The 21,652-nt window shown below is 43.1% G+C and overlaps 1 pseudogene; it reads left to right on the top strand.

Moving 5' to 3' along the window:
- Positions 1–1,051: 1,051 nt before the first annotated feature.
- Positions 1,052–21,273, top strand: LOC134738619 (putative uncharacterized protein LINC02693; annotated as a pseudogene).
- The last annotated feature ends 379 nt before the right edge of the window (positions 21,274–21,652 follow it).

Below are 21,652 nucleotides of genomic sequence, written 5' to 3'. Positions count from 1 at the left end.
CAGCGCTATCTGCAAAGCCTTGAACTGATAACATAGCTCAGGGGCTAACTCTGTCTTAGCAGAGTAGCAGCTGAAAAAAGAAGATAATTCTTAACAAACAGGGAGATCAGGAATGCTCACTTCTAAAAACATTATTTATTCAGGGCAAGTGGTATTTCTGACGTGCGAATGAAGCTTAAACTTCAGCTTTAATTTATAAGAATTAGGAAATGCAGATTAAATCTCTGATGCCATATTGTGAATTCAGTAAAGGTTAACTAATCTACCACGCAAAGACAAACGTTAGCTATCCTACGCTTATTATTCTGGAAATTTAATAAAAATTAAACAAGAAGGCTCACAGAGTATAAGAATTGTCCCCCCACCTTAACAGTGTTGTTTTCAGCCTCTGTTGCCTGAAACATTGCAGAATAATTCAGATTTTTTTAACCCTGCCTTTTTATTGAGTAAAACCAAAGTACTAAACTAATAAATATGAAAAAGGATGTTGGGTTTAAAAAGAAAAAGCCTCAAGACATCGAGCCTGTTAGATATTTTAAAAGTGAAGACTGAGAAGGAACGCACTGTTGCTAAACAGAATCATAGGATTATGGTCAATTTATAGTCTTTTCAATATGGGATTTGAATGTTCTGATATTAGATACGATGTACATACTTTATTTATATAGTACCTCCCGAGAAGAAAAAAAACCAATATTGGTTTATACAGTATTTGGCATGCTATGCACTTACGCAGTGATGTATACGATGTCAGAGCTAGAAAATAGCTTAGATACGACTTGGATTCAGCGCTGGGCGGGTCCGCCCCCGCCAAGCCCCGCCCCGTCCCCTCCCCCCGCCTCGCCTCATCCCGCCCACTCCGCCCCGCCTACTCTGCCCCCCGCCCCCTGCCCCCTGCCTCTCCGCCCCCGCCCCGTCCCCTCAACCCCGCCCGGCTCCGCCTCCTCCCCTCCGCCCCGCCCCGTCCCCTCCGCCCCGCCCCGTCCCCTCCGCCCCGCCCCGTCCCCTCCGCCCCGCCCCGCCACCGAGACATGCGCTGTGCGCCTGGCCGGCGGGGCTGGCTGTTTGAGGACTGCGCGTGGAGCTCCGTGGCCGGTGTCTGAAGTCGTCAGTTTACTGCTTGTAACGAACATAGCGATCACTGGGAACCTGGAAGTAGAGACTCCTTTCTGCCGTCCCTCCGTCCCTCGGGCTGCTGCGAATCCCCCTGCCGGCCTCCAGGACCCCCGGCTGACAGAACGCCCGCACCGGTCCCGCCGCCCCAGGGCCCGCTATGCGCCCGGCATAATGGGAGAAAAATCACAATGGAAAGGCCCAGCCCCTCGCCATGCAGACGGGAAGCTTGGTCGCACGTCTGATCACCCTTACGCCCCTTGGGGCTTCACTCCCTCTTCGCGGGCTCCAACAGCCTGGGTCGGGGCCTCCTTGTCCTGTGTGGGCCTCTCGGCCGCAAGAACACAGTCCCGAGCCCCGGCGAGCCCGCAGGCCTCCCACCCTCCGTGCACAGGCTGCACTTCTGCGCCCCAGCACTGCGCCTGCGGGACCATCTGGATCACTTTTCCATTCTGATGACGTCCTGTACTTCGTGGCTGCAGGCTCCTCAAGCCCCAGGTCTGTGCAGAGACGAGCAAAGCTTTCTGGAGCACCCATTTTACTACCAGATTTGGAAGGAACGAAGTTAAATAATTTCCAAGGTAAGTAATTAAAATTTTACGATGAAAAGGCTAGAAACTCTTCGGCTGGTAAGAACTGTCAGACATATCTGTGCCTGAAATGTCAGACTTTTTCTGAGAAAAAAACTGAAAACTTGTTTCCCATTATTTTAAATAGGAAAAATTATAGGGCACAGCAAGTCAATAGAAAAAAACCTACCAATTTCCTAACTCACAGTGTGGCAGTAGATTTAAGTTGCACATAAGTTAGGATGTAAAATGCTTAAATGTTGCCACTTGGTCACCCACATTTGATATGGTTGTTAACATGCAGTTGCCTTGGATGCAGTAGCTGTGGCTTGAGACCAGCAACATCCTTTTGCTGACCCTCCCCTTTGTCACCTGAACCTCCCCTTTGTCAACACACCAAAGCTTTTTGAAGTGACTGTCATGATCCTGATGGTCTACCAGTTGTTTCTGGAAGCAACATGTGGCTTTTTCCGGCAAACTATTTAGTTTAAAATGTTGTAATTTTTGAAAGCTCAAACATTATATCTACAACCATCAGCCAAAAAATTTGAGACAGGTTCTTGCTCTTTTGCCGAAACTGCACCATGATAGGGGCTCCAGCGATCCACCTGCTTCAGCCTCCCCAATAGCTGAGACCACAGGTGTGCGCCACCATGCCTGTTAATTTCTAAATTTTTTGTAGAAACTACATCTCCCCACATTGCCCAGGCTGGTCTTGAACTTCTAGACTCAAGCAATTTTCCTGCCTTGGCCTCCCAAAGTGCTGGAATTACAGGCATGAGTCACCAACCACACCCACCCTGAAAAATGATTTGTGAGATAAATAGCTGCTATACAGTTTAGATATTAAAAACTAAGATGTGTTCTTCCAGGAAAGTAATAATTTCAGATATATTCTGTGTCACATCCTGTATGATGAAATAGATGGCAAAAAAAAAATCCCATTTAATTTAAAGATGGAAGCTGTAACTTCAAGTAAATTTGGAGCTGAGGAGTCCTTTCGGGCTATGACCCCAGAATTCTGGGGTTCTCTGTACCGATTTTTTGCTAGTGTCCACACACAAGCATTCCTTAATGCTGTGCATTAAACAAATAGACCTTCTTTAACCCCAGATTTCTCTCCATTTACCATTCTGTTTCTCTGCTCCATGCAACTACCTCACCTCATATCCTCTCTTGCACCCACTCCTTTCTAGCTTTCCTCCAGGGTACTTTGCTGAAATGACTTTTATCTCAGTCATTTAGCTGCATTTGACACAGATGATACAATTGAGGATTTCCACCCTTTCTTCTGGATTTTAGGGACCTTCCCTCCTGGATTCCCTCTCACCTTTATCTTCATCCTCCTGCTCCTCCTCCACCAGATCTCTAGTGATCCTCTCAGAATGATCCCACACAGTCTCGTAGCTTTAAATACCATCCATCTGTTGATAACCACTATGCTTGGGGCCTCTTCCCTGAGGGGAGCACCAAGAGTCATCCCTGACTCTTTTCCCTTCTCCCCCAACCCCCATGCAACCACACAGCAAGTCCTGTGGCTCTTGAGTGCAACCAGCATCCTGATTCACCATCTCCATTTCCACAACCAGTTTCAGTCACCTTCCTCTCCTACTGGTCTACTGCCAAAGATCGTCCAACCTCCCTGCATCCTGTCTTGCCCTGATACAGTCCAGCCTCCACTCAAGCATCCAGAGTGATCTCTTGAAAATGTTAAAACATGATATAAGCATATCCCCACCCCTGTGTAAACCCTGCCACTGTCTACTCATTGCAGTGAATAAAAGCTCACACAACCTGGTGCGTGCCTCTTCAGCCTCATCCCCTACCCTTGCTTGTTCTTGCTATGTGGGTCAGATTTTCTGGTCTCCAGAGCTGAAAACAATCTTAACTGACAAACGCTAGATCATAGACTGTATCTACAGCATAAGGCATGGAAGGAAAAGTCTGAGAGAATGAAGGGCCAGAAAAGTTTGTTTAAAAAAAAAAATAAAAAGCACAGGAAACTGGAAACATAACTAACCTGTATGTATATACTTAAAAGAACATGGTAACAAAATGAACTCTTTAGAAACTGAGCCAACAGACTTGCAAACAAGTAGAAATACCTTTGGTCCTACTCTGAAAACAAAAAGAATCCTTAGTGAGTATACAAGAACAAAAATTGTACACATTTCTGTGTCATAATGCAATAAAACTAGAAATAATCAAAAGAGAATTTAAAGATGTTCAGCTTCCTGAAAATGTTAAATTATCCTTTTAAACAAATTAATGCCTACGTCAGGGTGCAAATCCAAAACACAAAGACCTTGCCTATAAAAATATATTTTTGCAAACAACAGTGTATCGGGATGTAAGGAGAGAGCTCACTGACTCAGAAGCTCCCAGAGTGACCAAATGTGTTCATGGGAACTGGAGCACTGCCCTGAAGTCATTTGACATCACCTTATTACAAGTAGGAACAACCATGCTGGGAGATGCTCAATGCCAGTAATAAGTCAGAGGATTCCCTCGTGAACGGGACCTCCCAGTCCTCTTTGGCACAGGGTTCCAGGCGTGACCACAAATCCATCGGTGAGGGCTTTCAAGATCAACCTACCCTCAGGCAGTGGAGTGGAAACTGGCACTAGCAGCTACAGTGGAAAAAATGAATGTCCTCTAAGAATATGTCATCTGCCCCATGCAAAGACTCTGGATCCCAGAAGTCCTCCTGGTAAGGACTTGGAGCCAGACAACTTCATTTCCTGTCACCTGGGCTGCTCTCCCTCTGACAGCTATGGAAATTGGTGAAGCACAGGAACATATTGGAAATGGCAATGATGTGCCATGCCAATGTGTGGAAGTGTACAAGTTAAGTAATATTTTAAAAACAGAACTCACAACAGTTTGCACAATCCGACCAAAGCTCTGTCATGTATGCTTCTAAACAAGTTTGGAAGAGAATTTGGAAATGGCTGAAATTTTTTTGTAAAGCTCATGTTTTTAGTTTGTTTAAATGTAAAAGCATACACTTAGAAACAAGTTAGTATGTAAAAATTTTGAATCTTAGCTATCTGGAAGCTTCAAATACCTAGAATGAGGCATTTCCCAAAGGTCTCTGTAACTTGAATTTTACCGTAGTTTGAAAATTCTTGCCCAGCATAATGGCTAACACCTGTAATCACAGCACTTTGGGAGGTTAAGGTGGGCAGATCACTTGAGCTAGGAGTTAGAGACTAGCCTGGGCAACATGGTGAAACCCCATCTCTACAAAAAATTAAAAAATTAGCTGGGAGTGGTGGCACTGCCGATAGATACAGCTACTCAGGAGGCTGAGGTGGGAGGATCCTTGAGCCTGGGAGGTCTAGGCTGCAGTGAGCTGTGATTGCACCAGTGTACTTTAGCCTGGGCAATACTGCCAGACCCTGCCCCCTCCCCTAAAAGAAAAAAAACTATTAGTTCATAGTGCAGCTGATGAAATAATGTACATCCACAAAGAAAGGGGCAATCCTAATATGTATATAATTACTCAGTATTAAAATATTATGTATAGTATTACATATATTGAATACCTATAATGAATGGGGCACTGCTTTAAGCACTTTATACTCATTATCCCACAAGAATTCTGTCTCCAGCAGGTCTTAGTATATTCAATTTAAGGGCTAATTAGTAAGCAATATATAGAATTGAATGAGAAACTACTTAAAACATAGAAGGCTCTCGAAAATACAATGTGGAATGAGTAACGCAAGTTACAGAGATACACAGCACATTTATAGAAAGTGTAAAAACTTACAAAGTTAAACAGTATATTATTTAGGGAAACAATATATTATTTAGAGATATTATTATGTAATAAAAGTATAATGAAAGTCAGGGAAATAATACTTTTTGTAAAGCTTCAGATGAACGATTGTCCCAGATGGGGTTACATTTCAGAAGGGCCAACCATGCAGACGGCTTCAAATGTAGTGGTGTAGGTGATGGGTACAATTATTTATTTTACTTTTATGTGAGTCTGTGTATGTGTGTGTGTGTGTGTAATTTTGTATGTATAAAATAGTTCGTAATAATTTTTTTTTTTGAGTTGGGATGTTTCTCTGTCTCCCAGGCTGGATTGCAGTAGCATCATCACGGCTCACTGCAGTCTTCACCTCTCAGGCTCAAGTGATCCTCCCACGTCAGCCTCCTGAGTACCTAGGACTACAAGTGCCCACCACCATGCTTGGCTAAATTTTTAAAATCTTTTGTAGAGATCGGGTCTCACTCTATTGTCCAGGCTGGTCTCGAACTCCTGGCCTCAAACAATCCTCTTGCCTGAGCCTCCCCAAGTGCTGGTATTACAGGGTAAGTTGCTGTGCCCAGCCTAATTTTTTTTTATTTTTAAACAGCTTTATTGAGGAAAAATTCACATACCTTATGATCTGCTAGGGTTTAGTATAATCACAGATATGTGCAACCAAAACCATGGTTAAGTTTACAACATTTTTATTAGTCCTGTACCTTTTAGCTATCACCCTGTTCCCCCCACCACCTACCCCAGCTGTAAGCAACCACAAATCCAGTTTCCATCTCAATAGATTTGTATTCTCTGGGCATTTCATATAAGTCGATCCATATAAGTGTTTTTTCATGTCTGGCTTCTTCACATTTGTCTCATTCCAGAAGGTGCCTGAATTTTTCCACAACTGGGAATGCTAAGCTGTGGGGTGAATTTTTGGTTCCCAAGTGAATGTGAATGAGGCAGAGTGGAAGGAGAGTTCTTTGACTGAGGGAACGGGACAAGAACCAATGAAAGAAAGAGATCCAGCAGGAGGGGAGGGAGGAAGTGGGGTGGAGAGCAGCTTGAAGCAGATGAACAGAGCTCTGGGCCATGACAGCAGAATAGAAGGTGCAGTGCAGCGGGGTGCAGGTCCTGAGGGGGTGAGAGGGGGAATGTGGAAAACAGCAGGTCATAAACTCTGAATTCCAGCTGCTGGAGCTGTGGGTCCCAGGATCCTGGTTATCCCCTCTCAGGCAGGAGCTGGAAAGTGGTGCTCTGCTCAGGTCCAGGAAGGAAGTAGATGCACTGGTGGTGTGGACATGTGCATGGAAGCCCACAATGCCCACAATTGAGGTCAGAACTTCAGGGAGAACCTGCATTTGGGCTCCAGGCTGGTTGGAAGTATTCTTTCATTCAGCAGCCTTCTCATTAAGTGCCTGCTGTGTGACAGACACTGCAGAGCACAGAGATGCAATCTTACCTGTCCCAGCCTTCCAGGCACCAGGGGTGCCACGTGCTTTCAAACAACCAGCTCTCATGTTTCATAGAGCAAGAACTCACTCACTACCACTGGGACAGCACCAAGCCATTCCTTCCAGGGACTTGCCTGGAAGGCTGGGACATGGTTATTTTCCATCTCCCCATGGTTCATGGAACTGTATTCTGCATAGAATGGGCAAAGTACAACTATCATTGATTAGTAATTGAAGAAACAAAGATTTCACCTTCATGTTTTTTACAAAATGCAATATCTGAGATGTAGCATTCTATATCTTTGGCTTCTTTAATGTTAGCTATACAGACAAAATAGAAAATGAAAAAAAACTTTCCAATATTAAATATTCACATTGATGTCTGTATTAGTCTATTTTGTGTTGCTATAAAAGAACACCTGAGGCTGGGTAATTTATGAAGAAAAGAGATTTATTTGGCTTATGATTCTGCAGGCTGTACCAGCCTGGCACCACCATCTGTTTCTGGTGAGGACCCTAGGAAGCCTCCAATCATGATGGAAAGGGAAGTGGAGCAAGGAAGAAAGGAGGTGGGGTGCCACATGCTTTCCAACAACCAGCTCTCATGTTTCATAGAGCGAGAACTCACTACCACTGGGACAACACCAAGCCATTCCTGAAGGATCTGCCCTCAAAGACCAAACACCTCTCACTAGGCCCCACTTTCAACATTGGGAATCAAATTTCTTTCTTCTTTGTTTCTTTTTTTTTTTTTTTTTTTTTTTTTGAGATGGTGTTTCACTCTGTCTCCCAGGCTGGAGTGCAGTGGCATGATCTCAGCTCACTGCAAGCTCTGCCTCCCGGGTTCATGCCATTCTTCTGCCTCAGCCTCCCAAGTAGCTGGAACTACAGGTGCCCACCACCACACCCAGCTAATTTTTTTGTATTTTTGGTAGAGACGAGGTTTCACCATGTTAACCAGGATGGTCTCGATCTCCTGACCTTGTGATCCACCTGCCCTGGCCTACCAAAGTGCTGGGATTACAGGCTTGCGCCACCGTACCCATCCTAGGCCCCACTTTCAACATTGGGAATCAAATTTCTTTCTTCTGTTTTGTTTTGTTTTGTTAAAGAGATAATCTCACTCTGTCACCCAGGGTGGAGTGAAGTAGTGCAGTTATAGCTCACTATAGAAGCCATGGCTGAGCTGAGCCATAGCTTACTGTGGCATCCAACTCCTGGAGCTCCAGAGGTCCTCCCACCTCAGCCTCCTGAGTAGCTGGGATAACAGGCTCAATCCACCATGCCCAACTAAGTTTTCAATTTTTTGTAGAGACAGGGTCTCACTAGGATGTCAAATTTCAACATGAGATTTGGAGGGGACAAATATTCAAACTGTATCAATGTCAACAGGTTTTTTTTTCCTCATAAAGAGTATCTATGTGTTAGGAACTTTAGATGTTTAAAAAGTGGTGGGGGGGAAGAAATATATAGTAAGGGACACACACTTTATAATTTCCTCACATTTTAAATTACTCCAATAACTAATGCATAGATGGATTTATGGGTCTGGAATTTTTTCAGTGAGGCATTTGTTTATAATTAAAATGTGGATTTTATCTCCTTATTCCTTTTTAATTCAGTCCCAGGCCTGAGCCACCATCAAAACCTTCCTACATTGAAGCTGGGGTTTTTCCCTGAAAATGTTGCTTGTTAGGAAACAAGGAGGCAGTTGCCTTGAGCCAGCTGACCTCGGCCGCCATGCCGCTCTCACAGAGGAGTGTTATTCAGTGGGAAGTTTTGCTCCCTGCATGGCACCGCAGCCCCTCAGCCATGAACTCAGCAAACACTGTCCCATTTTGCCCCCAGTAACAAGCACAGGGGCACCATCACAGGCTAGTATCCAGTGTGAACTAAGTCTTGGGAACTTACTGGAATTGTTGGAAGATATGTCCCTTTTTAGTAATGCACATGGCTGTAAATATTAGGTACAATTTGATTTCAGACTCAATTCATGATGTGTTTTGGCTCAGCTGTGGCCTGCATATGGTGTTGCTGAAACAGAAATGAAAATGTTGGTGAGCCACAGAAAGAAAAATCCTGTGTTTTCTGAAAGCTTCCAACACCTTTGGCCTTGTTCCTTAATCACCTGGGAGGAAGAGAACCTACAAAAACTGGAAACGCAGTGGCCAGCAACCAGCCCTTGACAGGCTTGCTGAGCTGTGAGGGTCTGGAGGAGGAAGAAGCTCTGCATTGTTTCTGCAGCCCCCGTGCAAAACAATGTTGAATTCCAGCGTGATATTGAAATGAATGTATTTTATTGTAATGTTAAATCTTAAATTTTTTATGAAGTCCTTTGTTCACAAATGGAAACAACAAAATGACAAATTATTTAAAATTTTCAGATTGTGTAACCTTCCTGTCCTCTAGCAAAAAAAAAAAAAAAAGAAAGAAATTTGATTCCCAATGTTGAAAGTGGGGCCTAGTGAGAGGTGTTTGGGTCTTGGGGACAGATCCTTCAGGAATGGCTTGGTGCTGTCCCGGTGGTAGTGAGTGAGTTCTTGCTCTATGGAACATGAGAGCTGGTTGTTGTGAAAGTGCGTGGCACCCCACCTCCTTTCTTCCTTGCTCCACTTCCCCTTCCACCATGACTGGAGGCAGCCTGAGCTTCGGAAGGGAGGCAGTCCTTTAAGACAGCCGTGTCCAATATAAACAATATGAGCTATGCCTGCCTGTAGTTTTAAATTTTCTTCTAGCCAGGTTAAGGAAACTAAAGAGAAACAAGTAGAATTGATTTGTAATAATATAATTTATTTGACCCAATGTATCCAAAATATCATTTTAATGTGTGATGAGTATAAAATTATTAATGAAGCATTTTACATTTCTTTGTCCTAAATCTTTAAAACTCACACCATATTTTACACTTCTAGCATCTCAGTTCAAAGCAGCCAGATTCCAGATGTTCTGAAGGCTCTGACTCCCTGAACTCAGGAAGGTGAAGGGCCTGAACCGCACTTCTCTGCCAGGAGCGAGGGAGCTCCCCCTCCCTACCCACATCTCTTCTCAGTCCCAAAGGAAGAGAGAGTGCCCTGAGAGAGCAGAGGCTGCCAGCAGGAGGTGGCCACAGGTAGGCCACTGCTGCCCATCTGCTGCTTGGTGGGACCATTCTCCCCTCCAGAGATCAGAGGACAGCGGGGTCCCAGGAGGTGGGACCTGTCCACAGCCTTGACCTCCAGAGTTTAGATTTGGAGGGAATAGATTCCAGACAAATGCCTTACCTTGCTATTTGGCCTTCGCCCTAGTGGTCAGGCTGTCATCTATTTCCTCCTGTGTTGTGCGATACTGTGTGAGTTTTAAGCACATACACGTCTACATGCATTTCTTTATAATTCAAGGGACCCAACTTCTAATAAGGGGAAAAGGAATTCAGTACCTAGACAGTCCCTATAGTGTGCCAGCTAACTTGTAGTCAGCATGTTGTTAATCCTGGCATCCTGTCAGCTCTGGGTGTGTTGGTTAGCTGTTACTGTGTAATGAGCCATCCCAAAACTTATTTAGCTCATGATTGAGCAAGTCAGCAATTTATGGCAGGCTCCTGCCATAAGTTAATTGCTATACCTATAAAACCTGCCGTACCTTTATAAGGTATAGCAATCTTCGTGTGTGTATGGGAGAAGGGGGTCAGCTGCTGGTGACCAGGCAGCTCTGCTGTTGAGAGTGAGTTGACTGTGGACTGGGCAACTTTGGTTCTCTTCCCCAAAGTGTTTCATCCTCTAGCAGGCTAACCTGGGCTTATTGTCATGGAGATGGCAGGGTTCTGAAAGAAAAGGAAGAAGCATTCAAGACCTTTTGAGACTGGGCCCAAAACTGCCAGCTGGATCCAAGTCTTGGATCTAACTCTGGATGGGAGCAGCTGTAAAAGCGCATTGCAAAGGGTGTAGACACAGGGAAGGATGAAGAAACATGTATAAAGCACTCCACATGTTTGGAAATTCTTTTCATCCCATTTTGGTATTTGTAGGCTATTAATGGTGTTCAACACAGACCAAATCAAAATGCTGTGCCCAAAACAACCTCTTACTCTGAAAGCAAGTGATGTAAAGATAGATCTGCTGAAAAGACATTTCCTCCTGCTGCAATTTAGTCAAGCAGCTGAGCACGTCTTGAAGCTGTCCTTTGATTTTAACAGGGCAGAGCTATTTTCTAAGATGGCCCACCACCCCTCCCCACAAAGCTGAGATGCTGCAATGAGGCAAATCCCAGCAGCACACAAGGAAATCAGGCACAGCTAAGGTTCTCACCCGTGATGCACCTTATAATCACCTGGGTGGCAGGGGGCTTTTAAAATTCCCAAAACCCAAATTGCAACAGACCAGTGAAATCAGAATCCCTGGGGTAGGATCCAGACATCCTTGCTGTTTAAAGCTCTCCAACTGGTTACAGTGTGTGGCCAGAATTGAGAACCACAGCGTGAAACCAACGTCTTTTGATGAACTAGTAGCAAATGGTTTCTCAAACCAATGTGAAGTCTTTGCTGCCGAGCTGTAGCCTTTCAGTCTTACTTGCATTATTTACATGCTATCTTTTGCAGGACTTGACCTCTGCTCCTCGTTTTGTTTCTGATTCAGCTCAATTTCACAAGTACTGAGTGCATACGATGTGCAGAACACCGTGCTAGTTATTGTGGCCTTGGTTTGGGGAGGACTTTGCTGGGAAATAAAATCACATCATCAGAAATAAGAGTCTTACTACTTACCAAATTGAGGCAAAAATGGGAAGACCTAGGGGGTCTCACCCAAGGGTTAGGACACTAATAGATACATCAGAATATTACAGTTCATCTGATGATGCTGTGAGTGGAAGTGTCCCACTTTGAAACAAAAAACACTGCTGTTACTCTGAGATACAAAGTTATGTGTGCAAATACGTGGTATTTAAATATTTTGTTGATATATAACATGCATATAGAAATACGTGCATAAAGCATTCCCTTAAGCTCAATGTATATTATGACAAAATTAATACACGTGGGTAACCAACAAATAGAAGCAGCCTCACTCATGTGGCCCAGAAGCGCTTTCTCCCTCTCTCCTCTTCAAATGTACCAGTGTCTTAACAGCTGACATTACAGATCAGTTTTGTCTTTCTGCGCAAGTCTTTTCATTACAGAAAAATTTATATATATAAAAATTGAACAAAATTGTATAATAGAGCCATGATCCAGCTTTAACAGCTAATAATCATGTGCCATTTTTGTTTCTTCTGTACCACAGCCCTTTCCCTACTACCCTTCATTTTATTTTTATTTTTTTAGTTCTTTTTTGGTGAGGTAAGATACACATGCATTGAAAGGCACAAATCTTAATTGTACAGCTTTGAAAAATAAATACACCCATATAACCTTCACCTCTTTTCAGAATGGAATATTTCAATCATCCCCAGAAAACACCCTCATGCTCATTCCTAGGCAATTTTTAACTTCCCCAGAGGAAAGTACTGTTGTGGGTTTTTTTTAACCGTAAGTTCATTTTACTTGAAATCATACAATATACATTTTTATGTCCAGCAGTCTCAGCATAATATTTGTGAAACACCCCCATAGTGTGTGTTTTAGTAGTTTGTTCCTTTGTATTGCTGAATAGTATTCTGTTGTATGAATGCACCATGGTTTGTTCATACATTTCTCTGTTGATGAATATTTGGGTTATTTCCTGTTTTGGGCTATCATAATAGTAAAGGTCTATGAACATTCTTATACAAGTACTTTTTTGTATTGTTTTATTCCTTTATTAGCATTGAAGTGACACATTTTTTCATTTTTTAGCAGTTGCTCCAAGGATTACAATGTGCATCATTAACATTCTCACAGTCTAGAATTAATATTGTACTATTACAGTGAATGTAAAATAGAAAAACTTGCTACAGAATAGTGCCATTTATCTCCTATCCTTTGTGCTGTTGTTGCTGTAAATTTTACATCTGCATGGCATAAACCCCACAACACAGTGTTATATTTGCTTTAGTCATAGATCTTTAGATGAAATTAAGAGGAAAAAAAAGAAAAATATATAGTAAATATTTGGAGGGAGATGTTTTGAGGCCACAGAAACATACTGTTTCTTCATCCAAAATTTTTGCATTTGTTGATGTCTCTTTCCTGCAGTAATGATTACTGTGGTGTTCTAGTGGTAGTTTTCTGTTTGTGCTCCTTCAACATTTATTACTTGGAATTCTTCTGCAAGGAAGATTTGTCTTTCCTTCCTGATTTATTTAATCTTTTCTATATCAGTATGGACTTGTGGATATTTATTTTATGTTCTTGGTTACAGTTTAGTGCTGTCATAGTTGTTTGCCACTCACATTGCTCCACCTTGAGTCATAGCTCTTCCAGGTTGGCTTCTTTTGACATGTCCCCACCGTTTTATGTTTTTTAAAAGCACTTTCTTATTTTCTGGCACTGCAAGTTGCTCTAGTCTCATCTCGTGTTTTTCATGGCAGGCCTAGAATTAGTCATTTCTCCAAGAAGGCTTGGTTTCTTTTATAGGAGAATGGTATTTAGAAACCAGGATCTGGGTACTGGGTGTACTCATTAATACTGGGATATCACTGCTTCGAGGCCCTCTCAGCATAGTTTGGAAACACGTGAATGTTTCCAAACATGTATGCATGAATACAAACTCAGCATCTACCTATCTACATCTGTCCATCTAAACAGACACATTAAAATAGACATGGGTTCATACTGACATTCCTAAGTCCAGTCCAGCACCTTAGGGTTTATTCTAGCATTCTCCCTTTGTTTATTTATAACTCTTTCACCTACAGAGAGAAACTGGGCTCTAATTTTCTAAAATATATTTGCTAACATGGAAAATCATTTCAGAATTGCTAACCCATATCCTGAAACAAATTTGCCAACCAGAATACAGTATGTTTGTGTGCAGTTCTTGAGTCTTACAGTATGCAGTCAAAACAGTATTTTCCAAGGTTACTTAGGTGAAGACTTTTTTCCCCCACATTGTTCAATATGGGTTAGTCATAATTTTTAATTCAGTAAAATTCATTTGTCACCAACTGCATTCCATCTGACCCACCCACCATCTTTGTTGATTTTTAAATTTACATAGAATAAAACTCATTCTTTGTAACATACAGTTTCATGAGTTTTGACAACTGTATAGAGTTATACATTCACGTTCACAGTAACAGAACTGTCTCATCACCTCTAAGATTCTCCATTCTTGATGCCTCTTTGTAGTTAACCCCTTCCCCAACAGCATTCTTTGGCAACCACTAATCATTTTCTATCCCTATAATACTACCTTTTCTAAAATATCATATAAATAGAATTATAGAACATATACAACACAGATGAATCAATTGGGTTGTTTGTTGTTGAGTTGTCAAGAATCGCTTGGCGATATATGTGAGAGTTTATTTTGGGGTTCTCTAGTCTATTCTGTTGGTCTATATGTCTGTCTTTATGCCAGCACCACATTGTTTTGATTTCTGTAGCTTTGTACTAAGTTTTGAAATCAGGAAGTATGAGTCCTCCAACATTGTTCTTTTTCAGGATTGTTTGGACTATTCTGGATCCTGAAATTTTATATGAATTTTAGGATGAATTTTTCTGTTTTGTACAGGACATCATTGGGATTTTTACATTCTTGGTTTAGTTAATTCCTAAGTATTTTAATCTTTTTGATGCTCTTGTAAATAGATTTTTCTTAATTTCCTTTTCAGATTATTCATTATTAGTATTTAGAAACACAGCTGATTTTTGTGCACTGATTTTGTATCCTACCATTCAGCTGAATTTGTTTATTCTAACAGGAGTGTGTGTGTGTGTGTGTGTGTGTGTGTAATCTTTAGGGTTTTCTACATCTAAGATCATATCATCTGCAAACAAATATAATTTTACCTCTTTCTTTTTAGTTTGGATGACATTTGTTTCTTCTTCTTGCCTAATTGTTCTGGCTAGAACTTCCAAGCCATTTTGAATAGAAGTGGTGAAAGCAGGTCTCCTTGCTCTGTTCCTATCTTAGTAGAAAACCTGTCAGTCTTTCACCATTAAGTATGATGTTAGTGTGTGTTTTTCATATATGGTCTTTATTATATTGAGGTAGCTTCCATCCCCTCTGCATTTGCTGAGTGTTTTTTCATGGAAGGGTATTTAAATTTTGTCAGATGCTTTTTCTACATCTGTTGAGATAATCATTTGATTTACCACTCCATTCTCCTAATGCAGTGATGTTTGAATGTTCAACCATCCTTGCATTCCAGGAGTAAATTATACTTGGTCATAGTGTATAATTATTTTAATATGCTGCTGAATTTAGTTTGTTGGTATTTTGTTGAGGATTTCTGCATTGATATGCATCAGGGAAGTGATACGTGTCTCTAGTTTTCTTGTCTACTTTTTTTCTGACTTTGGTATCAGGGTAATGCTGACCTCATAGAATGAGTTTAGAAATGTTCTCTGATTTTCAGTTTTTTAGAAGAGATGGATTAGTGTTATTTAAGTGTTTGATAAGATTCACCAGTGAAGCCATCTGATTCAGGGCCTTTCATTGTCAGAAAGTTTTTGATGACTGATTCAGTCTTCTTAGTAGTTATGGGGTCAATTCTAATTTTCTGTTTTTTCATGATTCAGTCCTAGTAGGTTTTGTATACCTAAGAACTTGTCTATTTTATCTAGACTGTCCTATTTCTTGGCAAACAGTTGTTTATAATACACCTCTTATAATTATTCATTTCCGTAGAATTCATAATAATGCCCCACTTTTATTTTTGGCTTTGAGTCTCTTTTTCTTAGTCAATCTAGCTAAAGTTTTGTCAGTTTTGTTCACCTTTTCAAAAACCAACTTTTGGTTTTGTTTATTTACTGATAAGGAGGGATTTATTTCTGTCATATACTGTTGGTTGTTTATATGCCTTATAGCTTTTTTGTTCTTCATTTCCTGCATACTGTATTCTTTTGTATTTAATTGATTTTTGGTAATGAAATGTTTTAATTTCCTCATTTCCTTTTGTATATGTTCTATTGTGTGTGTGTGTTTGTGTGTGTTTGTGTACCACCATGAGATTACATTTAACTTGCAGGTTTATTCATTTTATTCAATTGTATAAACATACTGTAATTTATTTATCCATTCTGCCCTTCATGGTCCTTTGGATTTTTTTAAATTATTGTACTTTTTTTTAGAGCTGTTTTAGATTTACATGAAAAATGAGTGGAAAGTACAGGGAGTTCTCATATATCCAGTTTCCTGCCCACATGCCCTGTTGTTACCCTTACAGTCTTGCCTTGTGGTACATTTGTTACAGATGATGAACAATGTCGAAACATTATTATTAACTAAAATTCACTAGAGGTCACTCTTTGTGTTGTACCTTCTATAATTTTGAGAAATGTGTAATGACATGACATGTATCCATCATTAATGCAGCATGCAGAATAGTTTCACTGTCTTAAAATATCCCTTGTGCCTCAGCTACTTGTTCCTTTTTTTCACCCTCCCCCTCCCACAACCCTGGCAACTACTACTCTCTTTACTGTTTCCATAGTTTTGCCTTTTACAGAATATCATGTGGTTGGAATTCTATGGTACATAGCATTCAAGTGGGCTCACTTTACTTACCAATATGCATCTAAGTTTCCTGTGTGTCTTTTCATGGCTTGTTAGCTCAGTTTTAAATCAAGGAATAATAGTTCATTGTGTGAATCCACAACAGTTTATCCATTCACCTATTGAAAGACATCTTGATTGCCTCCAAGTTTTAGCAGTTATGAATAAAGCTATCATAAACATTTACATGGAAGTTTTTGTGTGGATATAAGTTGTCAGCTTACATATGATAAGTGTATACTTAACTTTGTAAGGAACTGCCAGGCCAGGCACAGTGACTCACGCCTGTAATCCCAGCACTTTGGGAGGTTGAGGTGAAAGGATTGCTTGAGCCCAGGAGTTCATGACCAGCCTGGGCAATATAATGAGACCTCATCTCCACAAAATAAATTTAAAAATGAACCATGTGTGGTGGTGCCTGTTGGTGTTAATATCATTGTTATGCAACCTGCTCTAGGAAATGACAATCCTGTGTTCTCTAAGATGAACCTAATGAGAACCACTCAAGTCAGTAGTCACAACCCATCATTAGCAGAAGCTCAGAAAATAAGATGTTAAATGCCTGGCCATTAAGTTTTCTTATCTTTATTTCTACAGAATCATCACCCCTGCCCCATAAACATGAAAGAAAAGACAAGAGAGGCACCCCAGAAGAGAAGGGGAGAAGTGCCCCAGAAAAAATCATCCAGTCTCTGAAGTTTGCCCAGGTGGGCACAGGCCAGCCAGCCTCTCCTCTGGTTGCCCAGCCAGCTACAGGCTGTCATTTAACCTTCCACCCAGCATGCTTTTGAGTGTGCAGAAGTGCTGCATGCCCTCTTCTTTGAAAACCTGTTGAGCAAATGCCTCCGCATTTTATGCACCTTCAACCTCCACAGCCAAAGGCCCTCAAGACCAAACATGCTGTGCAAACAGAGCAGCTCTTTGTGTCCCACTCCTGGCCGATCTCCTGCATCATCTCATTGAGCTTCATTGAACTCCACAGTCTGCATGCTCTGTGGAACTCAGGGTCTTCATTTTGCATGGAACTCAGGGTCTTCATTTTCCATGGAACTCAAAGTCTTCTTGCTCTGTGGAACTTGGAGTCTCCTGGCTCCATGGAGCTCAGGGCCTTTGTGCTCCATGGAACTTGGGGTGTGTGTGATTCATGGAACTCAGAGTCCTTGTGCTCTGTGGTACTCAGGGCCTGCATGCTCTGTGGAACTCGGGGTCTGCATGCTCCGTGGAAAGCACCAGGATGCACTTGACCCCCCACACCCACACACACGTCCTTCATTTTATTCCTCACCCTCATCTGTCCACCCTGTGAGGCTTCTTCACCCCCACTCTCCTTTGAGCTCATGCCGGGTCTTTTGGACTGGCCTGAAGCATGGGTGTTGGTAGGAGGGAGTGGCTGAGGTCATGCCTTCAGGCAAATTCTGCTAGTGAATACAAATTCTGCTAGTGAATACAAACTCAGCATCTACCTATCTACATCTGTCCATCTAAACAGACACATTAAAATAGACATGGGTTCATACTGACATTCGCACCTGATGGAGCTGCCTGGGGAGGATGTTTCCTTGGAGGACGCGCCCTGGCAGCCACTGGCTTCTTATGGTGCCTGCACTGCTGCTGCTGCCATAGGGGTGCCACAGGGCCACACTGGGGGCTGTTCTGGAATTGGTGGTTTTCATTTCCAGGTTAGGTAGGGACTGGCAGGCACCTTGGCTGTCCTTGTGGCTTCTGCCCTGACCCTGGTCCTCCCCAGGCTGCCGATTTTCCGGGCTGCTGCTCTTCCAGGAGGAATTAAAGGTGGGAATGGCTGAAACCTCAGCTTTGTATTCACAGAGACCCTAAGCTGTGTCATGCAGAAAGGGAAAGGATTGCAGATGGTGGTGGCATCAGCTGAAGGCAGGGGATTCACTGTGATGCTGGAGCCGTCCACGCTGGGATGTTTGCATACAGCCCAGGTTCAATTCGGTGGCCCATCAGCAAGTCCTGGATTTGGTCTCACTCACAAGCCATGGACAACATGAGCTCAATTTGCCAGGACTCTTGGGGTTAGGGAGAGCTCAGCGTCCGGGTGGCTCTGGTTCCTTCTCATGCTGAAATTCTGCTGGTGTTCCTCCATGGGGCCCTTGTGGGTTTTTCTGAGGTGCTCCTCTTGCTGGAGTCGAGGATGAGAAATGTTTTCAGTGGGTTTTCACCCTCCACACGTATGTAAGAGGTGTTGTGTTTCATTCCTGTCAGTATCCATTGCTGCAGCTTCCTGAAGTTGTGTCCGTTAAAAGGCAGGGACCTGGTGTCCAGGCTACAGAGGGTGACTCCAGGTTCCACAGCACCACTGTGGACCAGTGTGCCTATGGCCTTAGGAGAATTCCCAGATAGCACAATGGGGCTGCCCCAGTGGGTGTTCAGCTTGTTGCCAACAGTTACTGAAGCCAGAGTCTGCAACCTTGATGTTCAGGTCAAGCAGCCAGAAACAGGTGTTCTGGCTTTAGGTCCCTGTGGACAATGCCATTCTCTCCTTCCCAGGCTACTGATGTCCTGGGTTGCTCCTCTTATGGTAGAAGCTCAAGATGGAATGGCTGGAGCTTGGCTGCCTCTGGTTAGAGCCTGGGCTCTGTATTGCAGACATCACCCAGCAGAATTCCACATGGGCCCCTTTTGTCGTGGGTGCGACTGCTGGAGCCAGGGTTGTCGTGGGTAGTAAAGGTATTTACCAAGACAACTGTGAGTAAGGAAAGGCAAATTTATTACAGAAACTATGAAAATACATTGCAAGAATGCAACATGCAGCACAGCAGAGAAGGGGCTGTCTGCAAAGATAAAGGGCTGGAGGGAAGTTTTCTAAGGTTGTGCTGGATGGGGATATGTGCAGGTGAGCTTATGCTATATGCTAAGAATATGTTGGAATAATTTTAACTGCCAGGGCTTTCCTCTTCTGGTGCCTGAGGGAAACGCCCTGCTGCTTTCAGCTGTCTTGTAACCCACACGCCTTTTCATTTCTGAAGTTGCAAGATAACGGCTGTGGTTTTTCACACAAAAGGGTTGCAGACTGGGTTAGGTCCATGTTCTGCTAACCTGGCTCTTTCCCAGTTTCAGTTAACTTAGTGGTTTACTGGAGCCCCATACCTTTCTGTTTCATATGGCCGTGATCCAGGAGGTAATCCGTCACCTCCCCTCCACTAGAGAGCTCCACGGCCAGGGGTAATCTTCACTTCTCCTCTGCTAGAGTGCTCCATGGCCAGGAGTAATCCTCACCTCTCCTCTGCGAGAGTGCTCCATGGCCAGGGGTAATCCTCACCTCTCCTCCGCTAGAGTGCTCCATGGCCAGGGGTAATCCTCACCTCTCCTCCGCTAGAGTGCTCCATGGCCAGGGGTAATCCTCACCTCTCCTCCGCTAGAGTGCTCCATGGCCAGGGGTAATCCTCACCTCTCCTCCGCTAGAGTGCTCCATGGCCAGGGGTAATCCTCACCTCTCCTCCGCTAGAGTGCTCCATGGCCAGGGGTAATCCTCACCTCTCCTCCGCTAGAGTGCTCCATGGCCAGGCAGTGTTTCCTGCATCCAGAGCACCTCAAACAATTTCAGTGTTGTGGTGACTCAGGGCCTTCACCATACAGACTTGGCAGCATAGTCTAGAGGCTGGAGGGGCTCTGTGACTCCCATTAATGACGGTCACTGCCACGGTTTCCCCAAGCAGGATGTGCCGGGAGAACTGCTCCATGTTGGCTCAGCAGAATGTTATTATAGGTAGCTCAAAAAGAGAGGGTACAGGGCTTCTCTAGATTATTTCAGGGAACAGCTATTATTTGAATGTTAATTTAAGACTATTTTATCAATTAAAAATGTAAGGCCCAAGAAACTTCATTTAGGAAGAATGAATAAATTGAATGAATACTGTTAAACTTTATGCTTCTTTCAACAAATATTTTCTGCTCCTCTCTATGAGTCAGGCACTGTGCTAGATACCATAACATAGAAACATAGCGTCAATCAAATATGGTGTGGGTACTGTATGTCAAATTTAAAAATAAAATAAAAGTGCTATATAAGAAATCTCTCAGTGCCCTGGAGGCAGGGTCCAGAGACATATCCTGTGGATGACTGGGGCTGAGGTTTAAGGGATGAGCGTCGGTGATGAGACGGATGGGAGAGGGCACCTAGGAAAGGCATCTTCAGGCAATTGTGGTTCAGTGAGCTGCAGCCGTCGCGGCAGGAGAGTGAGGAGTGCGGCCTATCTGGTGATTTGCTGTGGTGATGTTCTGCAAACTTGCCTCCGGGTCCTGAAGTATTGCTTCTGGGAAACACAGGGTAAGGTTCCTGCAAGCCTCTGGTTGCAATATTTTCAACTGCCAAGGCACCGTTCATGTTCCATGGCTTCATTTTCCAACATCCCTGTAAAACAAGCCAGTCCCATCAGTGTTGAAAACTGCTCTCCACATACCCTTTTCCCGTAGAGTACTTCATGATCTACAGAGCTGCCGCTGCTGAAAAGCTAACACTTTCCATGCCATGCTGCCTTTTGAAAGGTGCCAGCCAGGCAGCATTAGCTAAGGCCGCTTTTTGGCTCTCCTCACAACAGTGCTGCCCGCTGTGCTTTCATTGGTCATCATCTCATGAAGTCACAAATGTAGCTGCTTTTCCATGGTTTTGCCACACACCAGTGGTGTTAGTTTTGCACTTTCCCGAGCAGCCTCGTGTACAGGTTGGTGAAAGCTCTCCTTCCTCTTTCTGGATGCACTGTAGTGCTTGTCATTAGCGTTGAACTCACAATTTGCAGCACTAGAACCCACACTTGAACCAAGATTGGCTAACAAGCGTTTTCTCTGTAAGGCACATCACAGCCTTCTTGCTCATAAGGACACTAGACAGCGCTTCAGCATTATGCTTAGAGGCCATTTCAAACAGTGAAATCTCCAACAACAAGCTCAAAACTGCAAAAAAAGTGGTACTATATAGACCATGAGAAGACTGGTTTGCAGGTTGAGAGTAGGAACAAGAAGGCAGCATGGGGCCCTGCATGGCCTCCGCTGGGAGGCCGATGGCTCAAATTGTTGCCCTGCTCTGCACATGTTTTCCTGTGACTGTGAAAGCCACATGAATATTGATTTGGGGGTTAAAAGTACATTTTAACAAGCAGACAAGTTCACAAATATGAAATA

The sequence above is a fragment of the Pongo pygmaeus genome, chromosome 19, assembly GCF_028885625.2.
Source record: "Pongo pygmaeus isolate AG05252 chromosome 19, NHGRI_mPonPyg2-v2.0_pri, whole genome shotgun sequence".
Lineage (NCBI taxonomy): Eukaryota > Metazoa > Chordata > Mammalia > Primates > Hominidae > Pongo > Pongo pygmaeus.
This window is presented reverse-complemented; position numbering and strand designations above follow the sequence as displayed.